The sequence below is a fragment of the Plectropomus leopardus genome, chromosome 18 (genome assembly GCF_008729295.1).
Source record: "Plectropomus leopardus isolate mb chromosome 18, YSFRI_Pleo_2.0, whole genome shotgun sequence".
NCBI lineage: Eukaryota > Metazoa > Chordata > Actinopteri > Perciformes > Serranidae > Plectropomus > Plectropomus leopardus.
In genome coordinates, this window is record NC_056480.1 from 9,666,425 (window position 1) to 9,678,717 (window position 12,293).

Below are 12,293 nucleotides of genomic sequence, written 5' to 3' on the forward strand. Positions count from 1 at the left end.
GATTTTGGTCACAGCCTCAGACAATCAGAGACGGATGAGTCATTTAAAATAGCTTGAAGCAACAGAAATCAAGCTTTAACAGCTACTCTCTGTACAGTTCAGCAGAGGTAACGCTGAGTCTCCCACTGCTTTACTGATTTTAAGATAGTGTCACATTTTCTTCAATATCAGCTTTCATGTGGATACAGCCACTGGTAATAAATATAGTGACGTCTAGAAAAAAATGTCCCGACTATAGGATATTTCTGTATTTGTGAAAACAGCGGTATATAAATAGCAGTTTACTGCATCATTCACAATAGATGCCGAGCCTACAAAGCCCACATAGCTATTTTTGTCAGAAAACATAACCGGTGTAAACAAGTGTTTGAGCACTAACCCCTGGATAAAGGGTGTTTCCCTGCATTTTAGTGGCTGATAGCTGTGAAATGAACAAAGCAAGCTGAGCTGACTATTCGACCACACATTCAAACTGTGAGCAGAGACATTATCCCTCAGTTTGCCTGAATGCAGTCTGAAAAATTCCTGAAAAAACAGAGTCTGGAGTTTATTTTTCATATTGTAAACATGTCCCAGAAAGAAGGAATAATCCTTATAAACAAGTCACAAGCAGAAAGTTTCATTTTATTAAACAAAACTCATGTTAATTACTAAAACAGCTCGTTGCTGTATGAGTCAAACAGGAGAAAATTGTAATTTCTTCAGGACTATTTTCAGCTGCGGATTAATACACATTTGATACTGTAGCGAGTATGTACATCAGCAGAACGGTGTATGCAGGATTGACTCTAAATGAACTATTGTGCCCATTTTGATATTAATGAAGAACATTTTATTCAGTGCAGCCGTGTGACTTACTGATGTGTTTTTAGGGTCTATGTTACGGACAGAAAAGATATATCAGCACCTGTTAGTGGTATTAATGTGTTGGTTTTGGTAAAGAGTGGTTCATGATTCAGTCCCAAAATACTACAATTAGTTAGTAATCTGGCACTCCCAGTTCCCTCATCTCAGAGCTAATGTTTTTTTAAATGGGTTTTTGATTAGATGCCTGAAATAATGTCGTGGTTAATGCAAGCTTAAGAGACTTTCACATTTTGTCTTATGACATAAGATACATCAGTAAAAACCTCATTTGTGTATTTTGAAGCTTTTATGCATCTTAAAAAAAAGCCGTTCTGTAGGCTAAATGAGAGTACAGAGCGACATCATGCTGAACGAGGTTTTACAGCCGCATTGTGGTGATGAAGTGAAGCCACGAAACAGTAGCGTTTTTCATCAACGCATCCACGTATAATGGCTTGTATGACTTTATGCACGTAAAGTTACTTTGGTTAGGTTCAGGAGAAAATGTCCTGGGGAAAGTCCTGTGTTTTGTGACCCATCCATAATTCCAACCTGCCTCCTAAAAGGACCAGTTTCTTTCTCCGATCAGCCATTTGTCACGTGATCGCCACCTTCCCAAACACTGAAGATTTACACATATTACTGGCTACTGAATACGTGGAATATGTACAAATTTTGGCACAGTACGCACGAAAAGTGCATGAGAGTTTGCTTATTAGCAACATTAGATTTTTACTTCTGGCGACTGTATTTAGGCTTCAAAAATCATAAAAGTGGTGTTCATTTGAGATTATCTGCTGAACAAAATGTGTAAGTATTACAAACCAGAGAGGTTATTTTCTGCAATAATCCCAAATCCAACAGACAGACCCCACTGGCTTCTTGTCAAGGGAACCAGGGCAATGCTAACTCCTGAAGAGGCCGACAAAAATTTGTCATCCCTGCAGTGCTCTTTTTTTCCAAGCAGCAACCTCCGGGGCTAAAAATGAAGCCAACGCAGAGGTGCCAAAAACTACTTGTATGGCCGCTCGAGGCACTTTACAGCAGAAATACACGTTTACAGCCAGGTACAAAAAACTTCCCCCCAATTTCCCCACTGAGGACAACTTAACAGGAGTTGAATTTTTATATAATTTGGCCGTTTATATGTTATTAAGCATTAAAGTTACATATAATTAAGGGCATGGCAGCTTTGAGTGACAGACGGTCTGCGAGGCGTCACTACAGTAAATGAATCAGATCAACCGTCACTTCTCCACAGCTCCACCTTCTTGTTCATTTCAGTCTCCGAAAATCAAAGATTACAAAGGACCAAAATGCCAGACTCAAGGCTTCAAGTCCACAGACTAATGCTTGATGTCACAGCTATTATTTCTATACAGTCTGTGTTATTTTCATTGGATTTGATGACAATAAGAAAAATATATCAACAGCCTTATTAAAAAAAATCAAATATCACTTACTTCAAACACAAAGATCCAAAAAACGTTTACTACATCTTTAACCACGACTATCTCTACAGCAGAGAGAAAGTACAAATACTTTATCTCTATAACTCTCTTCATCTCCTGTCTCCTCTCTCTTCCTCTCTAAAGTCAAGTCTCATGGCAGGCGGAGAGTAAACTTCCTGCCGGGGGGGTTTTGTTGAAGGATGTTTTCCTTCCAGCACATACTGACACCTCAACACTCACATCTGTACAGAGCATTTCTCATCCTGAAAATAAAGCATCCTCTCTTTTTTCTACCGACTTTGGTCTGCTCCCTATCTCTCTGCGTTGACAGTGGCTGGCCCGACACCCCAAAAGAGGAGAAAGATGACAGAGAAACGGGATACGGAGGGGGGAGGCAAAGTGCTGACGCGCTGTGAGCGCTGGACAGGGCCTTAATTGATCACTTGTTCAGGAAAGAGGGAAGAGAGGGGGGAGGGATGAGATGGGAGGAAGAGGAGGGGAGGGTTAATGGAGGAAAGAGGGGGGCATACTGGGTAATTCTTTGGATTTATGAGGGACAGAGGCAGAGGGAGATGGGTGCTCAGACAAGCATAACTCAGTCACAGACATCAAACCAAAGGCCACTGCAGTATATCACACCACGAGATAAAATATATACGACAGAGATAAACAGAAATTAGAGACATATTTTCACCAAACTATACGTCAATCAAGCATGGGGAATGTGTGTATGTGTCATTCAGTCAGTGTGCCAGACTGAGCGAAGAGTCACGGGTGTATTTATAGTAGTGTGTTGGACCTTATTCAGCCCAGCCAAGGCCCCCCTGTTTGACGGGCTGACTCTTTCCCTCTGAGGTCGAAAAATGTGCAGCGCTTGCAATCTAGCAGCACTTAGATTTACTGTGTTCACTCAGATGGAATAAAAGAAGAGAGTGTGTGAAGATTGTGTGTGTGTGTGTGTGTGTGTGTTTGTGTGTGTTTGTGTGTGTCTGTGGAGAAGATGAGCTTCGGGGTTTGCGTAGAATCAATCAGTTGTTGTTGTTTTTTTTCCCCCAACAATTCTCATTTAATAAGAGCGCGCTGACCTCGAGCTTTCTCCCAGGCCTCAGATATTTTACCAGATGGGTAATTTAACTGAACCTCACTGGAGGCGCATTACGCCTCGCACGGCTCTATGACTGTGTAAATGGAGTGGCCATATGTAAGCTAAAAAGACGCAACCGCTGCAAAGCATACAAATGAACCAGAAAGAAGCCAACAAGTTCACAAGTTAAATAAAAAATCACTGCACAGCCGAAAAAGACTATCCAACATTGCATGGAAACACTTGAATTCATAATCTACCTCTGCAAACCACACTGGTTTCATACATGCTAAAATACATATTCACATGCACCCACCCATGTGCATGCACACCTGTTTTTTCCGAGGGTCCCCAGTGCGCTCTGCTGCATGAAAGCTCCCCTGCATCTTGCGGCTGAGGCCGATCAATGCCTTTTAATTACCAAGGGCCCAAAGCGCTGGTCGATACAGCTGACGAGAAGCAGAGAGAGAGAAAGAGAGGCAGAGAGATGCTCCAGACGGTGATTGATGCTCACTCCTCCCAGCGAGCCTACCTACAGATGTGTCGTTAGGCTTGATTAATCCTGCCAAGCCACATTCACTCGCTTTACAGACCGCCGTATAACCAGCCCGGGCCGCCGCGGTCACAAGGTTAAGTGGACACGAGGTGTTCGACTTGAGGAGCACAGACCTCTTAAACAATAAGTCAACGACGGTTGGTTGCTCGGTACATGAACAGTGCTACTGTTACTCTGATTAGTTATTCAACTGGTAGAGGAAATACATCACACGCGCCAAGAAAAGATACAAATGACTTCATTCACGATGCTCCTTTCAACAAATTTCTGCTCTGGGACCTGCAAGCACGGGCAAATCTATAAGTTCAGTTACTGAGGAATTTTACTCACTTTCCAACCCGAGGAAATCTATGAAGTTTTATCTATCACTTACAGCGTAAATAATTCACAAAAACTGACAAAAACATGAATTTCTTTAAAGCAGTCTTTTTTACCACTTACATGGGGACTCACAAAAGACAGATTTTAAAAAGAATGATCAAAACTTAATGAAGTTTTAGTTTAGTTTATCGTTTTTAGTTTATAGAGAAGCCCAGTAACGACTCGTCAAACTCCGAAATGTTTTTTTTTTTAATGGGTTTTTGGTTAGAGGTCAGACTTTCATGTTTTGTTCTACAACATAAAATACATCATCAAATAACCCACTCTTAATACTTTAAAGCGACAGAGCTTGTTTTCTGTAATGATTCAAAATCCAATGGAAAAATCCCATAGGCTTTTTGACGAGGGAACCATGACAACACTAGTTTCCTGGAGGGCCTACTGAAAAACATCATCCCCGGGGCACGAGACAGTACTTATTTTTCTTAAGATGTTTCAGGATGTTTGGGATAGTTTTTGTAAATGGATGAAGATTTTCAGAATGTACTTCTTTACACGAAAACTGGAGAAATTTGGAGATATTACTTACAGATTATTATGCAATGGTTTTACTGGTCCGGCCCCACTGAGATCAAACTGAGCTGCATTTAGGCATGAACTAAAATGAGTTTGACGCCTTGTGTTATATGCTGGTTTTTCCTCACCCTTTTCCTCATTAAACCCTACAAAAAAAACAAACCCTGTGACTACAAACTGCCAGAATACCAGAATTGCAGAAACGTGTTACATACTTGCAAACATTGTAATACCTGGGCTGTAATTGTACGCAGCTCCTTTAATTAACACTCCCCCTTTCTTTTAAGTAATAATAAGCATAAAATTGCATTTAAATCTCATGACACACAACTGAAGTTTGTGGGACACGTTACACAACTCGCCCGTCCTCAGTTGCTCCTCTCTGGAGAATGCTGCAATTCAGCGCAACTCAGATGGGTTTACTAAAACGAGGAAAAACAAACAGGGATAATTTAGGATTTCTATGCATGAGGGCTGTTAAGAGTTTTGATTTGAAGCTGTTATGCCTTTTAATTATATATTACATAATTATACAAGTTTTTGATTGTTATATAACGTTATTTGAGATTTAAGATCCATCCTTCTATTTTGAGAAGCAGACAAGGAACTGACACAAAAAAAAAGCAATTTGCCTGGCACGGTGGATCAACACACCAGAAAAAACAGACAAAGAATAAATCCATCGGCTTAAGACCACCAGAGCTGCTTCTGTGTAAAACTGAGAATGGCAGGTTGGAGAGACTCCCGCACTGCTTTTCACCGAAGACTCGATAGAAGTGAACGTGAAGAGGACTTAACGCATTTTCTCTCAGGTGTGAACGCTGGAGAGCAGCCACTCTGCAGGTCTGAGGACATTATTCCAGCCCGACAGTAAAAACCAGTCGCCTGTTCAGAGGAGTTTTTCTTATAAACGACAGAGATCACCGTCTCCTCCTCCACACTACACATTAAAGTATTCAACCATTGGCTGTTGATCTATTTTAGGTCTTAATTCTCTGGTCTCACTTCATTTAGGCTGCTCATTAACCCTTTGAAACCTGGATTGACATGAGTTTTCTTTGGCTGCGCTCAGATGCCTTTCACAAGCTATTTCACCCTTTGAAACCTGAACAAAGTGTTTTAACTTCCTTTGAAAAAACGGGGGGAAAAAGGGCAATGACATGGCAAGAAATAACCTGCAAATTGCAAGAAATGAGTAAAAGGTGACAAGAAAAGGGAGGATTGATAGAAAATTATAAAAAAAAAAGGAGAGAAAAAGTAAGGAAAACTGTATCTATAATTATAATATTTCAATGTTTAAAATTACGTCGCAGAAAAATATAATAACATATAGAAAATAAATACATATATTTTTCAAGTTTCGTTTTATTATTATTTATTTATTTACTTTTGCTTTTTATTTATTTGTTGTTATTTTCTTACTGTTTTTTTTATATCTTATATCTTTCATCTCTTTTTAGTTTTTCATTGCCTCTTCCCCATTTTTCTAAAAAAAAAAAAATACATATTTGCTCAGGTTTGAAAGGGTTATCTTACACTTCAAACTGTTTATTATACCCACAAGACCTGCCAACATTTTCATTAAAAACAAGCTAATTTAAAATTCTGTTTAAACAACAATTATATGACAGCTTTTTATACCTTATTTTAAAAAAAAAACAACCAAATTAGCAAGAAATTAGAAAACACGTATTAGAAAATGATAGGAAAATCATTTTAAAAAAGGATAATAATTCTGTTAAAATCATTTTAAATATGTATATATATTACAATAAATATGGTTTTTCCCTACTTTTTTCTCTCTTTTCCCGATATTTTTCGTAGGCCTTTAAGAAATTAATTTTTAAATCTACTAATTTATTATTTGTGGAAGGATTGTTACCATGCTGCTTAATGTCTTTTCCCCAAAGTTTTTTTTAAAGAAATCACACCAATTTTCTCAGTGTTCAAAGGTTTTAATACCTGTGAAGGGTGTCTGAAAGCAGCACAAGAAAAGTAAGTGATGTTGCTCCAGGTTTCAAAGGGTTAAAATGCCCCTTGAAGAAAAATCTCTCTGCTGAAAAGACTTTACACACAACTGGGTCGTCTATGGAGCAAAACAACTGATGATGTGGAATATGGGTCTGCAGAAAGTAGTCACATGTGTATCGGTAAATTTGAAGTGTGAGACAGAGGAAAAAGAGTTACATTTTTTATCCTACAATCACAATACAACAGTAACACCTTCTTAAATTCTTCACTGCAGGTGCAAAAATACTATTTTACAAATCACAAATTATGAATCACACGCGCCCACACTTTTGCTATTGAATATGCACAACAGATTCAAACACCTGTAGCAAAAAATGTGAAGTCAGGGTCAAAATTGGCAAATCAGAATATAAATTCATACAAGAGAATATTTTTCTCGCAAATACCATTTTTCTTGGGTTTTTCTTTTTTTTCGCACACACACGTCAATAACCATATTTGGCCAAAGTAAAAAAAATAAAAGAAATCTGTGTGGAGCAGCTAAACATAATTGAGCCTTGCAATAATGGAAACACAGCCTATTAAATCTGAATAAGTCTATTAACATTACTAACAGGTCAACATGAGCACGCATTAATGTTTTAGCACAAGGTCGCAGCAGTGGGCTGCTAGTGATTATTTGGTGCTTTTACTTTGCATTTTTCATAAATAATACTAAATGTAGCATTAAGGAAACGACAGAGCTACAGTAAACTGCTTCTATTTTTGGTTTGTTTTATTCAGACCTACATTGGTTTTTCAGGGCTGATAATGATACCGAATAGTCGTTAATGAGATCGATAACCAATATTTGGAACGATATGCATTTACAAATAAAAATAAACATCTTTCTGCCAATATTTAGAATTTGGGAATATAACAAACTCTGAACACAAAACTTTGTTTAAATTTCTTTAGCAAATGTGTAATCCAAACTGAAAGGATCAACATCATATATAGAAAGTTCCTTTTTTTTTAGGTGACATTTAATCAAAAATGAATAAATAACAATAGCTCCCTGAGGTTTTACAACCTTTTAATTAATTAATTTTACCGGCGATCATTAGAAATAAAATGCCACTACAGGTAACAGGCAAAACGCCAAATATCGGCCGATAATCCGTCCATTCATAACTCAGAGTTCACCTACCTGCACAGCAGCATGTGTGGTCAGTCACTGGTCACAGGTAACTGGAAACGCTGGATCTGAACTGGTGTCCTCCATCAGCTGACTGGTGATATTCGGTGCCTTTTTTAAGGCTTTGCAGTCTTTGCAGAGGCGGCATACCTGACATTTATAAACTGATGTTTCAGTGAATGAGTCTGTCACTATTTCCCGGCCGCGGACAACTTTCTGCGCCTTACGATCTGCTGAGCGGCCACAAAACTTGCAGCAGTAGTGTAGTCTGAAGAGTTGATCCATGTCGCAGACGCAGCTCGCATTTGTCCCAAAATTGCTCTCCGTCTCAGATCCCGCCGGATTCCTCTCTGCACAGGCGGTGTGCTTCTTCTAGAAATGTCTTTTAGTGTTGATCTTAATAATTTCTTGCTGCACGTCAAAAATACCGGCAAGACAGCTGCAAACAAATCCGTCCAAACACTGGTCCTGCGCCTGCGCCAGGTGCAAAACACACCTGCGCCACGACGCCACACGTCACCGTCGTATGTCTATGACGCACATTTTAGTTGACGAAAATGTAAAGTGTGTGTGGGTGTGTGTGGGGGGGGGGGGGGGGGCACCACCGCACCAGACTAACCAAAACAAAACATAAAGCAAAACAGTATTAAAATATACAGCTTTTATATTTTATACTTTTTTTCCATATAAATGTATTTATTAAAAAAAAAAAATTAACCCTTTGAAACCTGGCCTCCTTAGAAAATTAGCATAGAAATCCCCTCTAAAACGTAGCCTACAAGTTAAATTATCCAAAAATTATTTCAAAAGAAAAGAAAACATTTTTTAAAAAGAAAAAAAAGAAGGGAAATGAATTATAGAAAGGTGCCTAAAAATGACAACAATTCTGTAAAAAAATATTTTAAAATATAAAATTAGAATAATAGAAATCTATTTTTCGGGGACATTTTTGAAATCTTATTAAAAAAAAAATCCGAATCTACGAACCTCAAAGGGTAAAAAAAAAACAAAAAAAAACAACAAAACTTGTATATAGCATTTGAGAACAGCCCTGGAGAGTGATGGTGATCCAGGTTTCAAAGGGTTAACTGAAGGAGCCCGTACTATGTCCTCTGGAAGCTCCTTTCACGCTTTTGCTGCATTTAGATTTTTTTTATTATTTGGCTATACATTTTAGAATTGGAGAGTTTAAGATTCACTTTAAGCTTAGAACAATGATAAATTATATAATTTACAAGAAAATTACCTTATAATAACAAAAAAATAAGAAAATGGCCTCAAGAAAGTTTCTCCTTTTTACTTAAAAAAAAAGAGTTAAATATTCAATTATAAGAGAATTATAAATACAGTTTTCTGGACATTTTTCCCCCATTTTTTTTATCATGATCATTTGATTTTTTTTTTACCTTACCTAATTTTTATACCATTACCTTGTTACCTTTAACTAATTTTGCCATGTTTCTCAAAATCAGTTTTCTCAGGTTTCAGAGGTTTAAATGCTCGTGAAAGGCGTCTTAATTCAGCACAAGAAAACTGATGTCAATCCAGGTGTTTAAGGGTCAAATTAAGGGTTAAATGCAGTAATTAAGTAAATGTACTCTGTAACTTTCCTGTACTCTTTTCCAGTATGATCTGACAGTAGATGTCTGGACACGTTAGGAAAAATCACATTACAGTTACATTACAGTCTTGTACCAACTGATGATCAGCTGGGTTTTACAGTAGAGGCAGTGTTAGCTCTCAGGGTTAATGGAGTGCTGTGGTTATGGCTGCTAAATTATTTGCACAGCTGCTTGGCTACAGATAGTCGCTCTATATGTATTAAGACTCTATATGCTACTTAGAAAGGATTAAGAGGGATTAACAATAAATCAATAGTCTCACCTGATAGATAATGAGTATGAGCACAGGAGAGTATAAACTGTCTCTGAGTTGGACACGAGAAAAATGGAAAGGTGGTAAAGTCGGGGTGGCAGCCTGCAGTCAGCATATAGCGCCCACGTGGGACAGCTCTAATGAGATGAGTATTTTCACCTCAACAGTGCCAGTGCGCACAACATTTTATGGGCTTGGTTCCACTGGGTGCATTAAGAGGCTCTGTATTTTTGGTTTGAGTAATGCCTTACCTCAAACTCCCGCTATACCTCCTCGCAGACTGCAACAGCTCCTGTTGAGCACAGTGACCGACATAAAGATCTGTGCAGCGTGTGCCCATCAAAATGTCACTTTTCCAGTTGCTCTGCCAAAATAATGTGCCTGTGGACCTTTTATGAGGCCGTGCTCCCTGCCATGGGACCTGCTATGTACTGTACAACACTTCTCCTGCAGACCTGAGGCTGTTTTCAGGCAGGAAATGTGCATTGTTAAATAAAAGAGAAAACACTGCAGCACGGTTGTTCATAAATGAGACATTTCTAATCAAGCAGACTCTTTGCTCATTTCTGTTGTTAAGCTTAAAAAAAGTAGCATATTTGCACTTTTAGAGCCTTTTAAAGGGACAGTTCACCCCAAATCAAAAAGTATATTTTTTTCTTAGCATTATTTATTATTCTAGATTCTTTTGGTGCGTTTAGGAGCCATAAATTAATTTAGAAAGGAGATCATTTTGTAAGATTAATAAGATTTGTTATGGTTTATATTTTCGTACACAGTAAAAAAAAAATAAATTTAAAAATCTGGCAGCCATGGTTGCCAAAATAATTCTGAAAAAATATAGCGAAAATGCAAACAATTTTACAGAACAACCTGTAAATTTTACAATTTTAAATGTTTGTAATTCGGCTGTAAAACTGTTGTAATTACAATATTTTTAAACTGTAAAATTTACACTGTCCATTTGGAAGACAAAAATAAAATTTCTGCAATTCCGTCACCATTCACTTTATGCACAAAAACCCTCATATTAGGTTGAATTTCGGTCGTGATGTTGGGTGACCAAAATTCAATGTCATGACGCCAAATACCAACGTCTATTTGATGATCTCAAGCTGTATTGTTAAGTGACCAAAATCCATGTAGTTGTATGGTATAGAGAACAAAACCCAACGTTTGCAAAACGCCATCGTTATCGTCCTCACAATATGAAATTTTAACATCACTAAACCTCTTAAAATATCGTCAACCTGATTTCCAACCAAAATTTAAAAAATGTCAGACATAAGAATTCAACATCTTTCTAACGTAATATTGCTGCCTGGTGCCAGCTGGTTGTGCTCAAAGTGCCAAAAAAATACATTAAAAAACTTAAACAGCGATGTGTCTTTCCAGAAATCATGACCCGGTTACTCAGGATAATTCACAGACCTTGTTGTTAGCAGTTTCATGTACTACTTTCTTTCTAATGAACAACACTCACCAACTGCATCACTGGGCAGAAGGAAACATGCATCTACTCATGGATGAGAGGCTTGTTCTTGTGATGTAAACACTTATAACGTCCTCCTCGGCTGAGTAGACGCACGATTCCCTCTGCGCGGTGATATGATAAGCAGGGTTGGAAATTAGCACCAGCCAACAGCCAAATGCTGGTAAAATATGCAAGTGGCTGCTAGTTGTTTTATTTACTAGCCACAAAAACAATGGTAATCTATTACATGGCTTGAAGTCGTTGGACTCTGATAGCCACAATGGCAAGTGGACGAAAAGTTAATTTCCAACCCTGACGGTTATCCAGTGTGGTTTCGTAGAAAGAAAATTTTTCCCACATGGTACTGCTCACAAGGTCTTTGGATTATCTTGAGTAACTGGGTCATGATTTCTGGAAAGAGACGTTATTGTTCATATTATTATTATTATTGGCACTTTGAGCCTTATAGCTCCTCTATATTGGAGAGCATGCAGACATCTTTAAGGTAGATATCTCTGACACACGGAAACTCAAACCAAAACAATCTAGATTTTTAAATATTGCTACAGCTAAGAGGAAAAAATATGTATTTTTGATTTTGGGTGAACTGTCCCTTTAAGCTTCAAAAGTAGGGAAGAGGGAAATGTTTCCTGCCAACAAACTGTCACATCTGCTCCTTGTCACTTCTCCTCCAGCAGGCTGTAAACTGCAGTTACAAGTGTTGAGAAAAAACAAAAATTGCTGTCAAATCAGCTTCAGCCTCTTAACTCAGTCATTATGTGACAGACAATTTAGCTCTGAACTGAACATTTACCACCAGCGATTCAATATGAACCACCATTTGCATAAATGCCTCCCACACATGCACAAATTACTTATCTCTCCAAGCGTTTAAAGTAAACCTTGCGACTGAATGAAGAGCATGAATGAGATGCTGCCATCACCTTGCTTGGCAGCTCACAAAG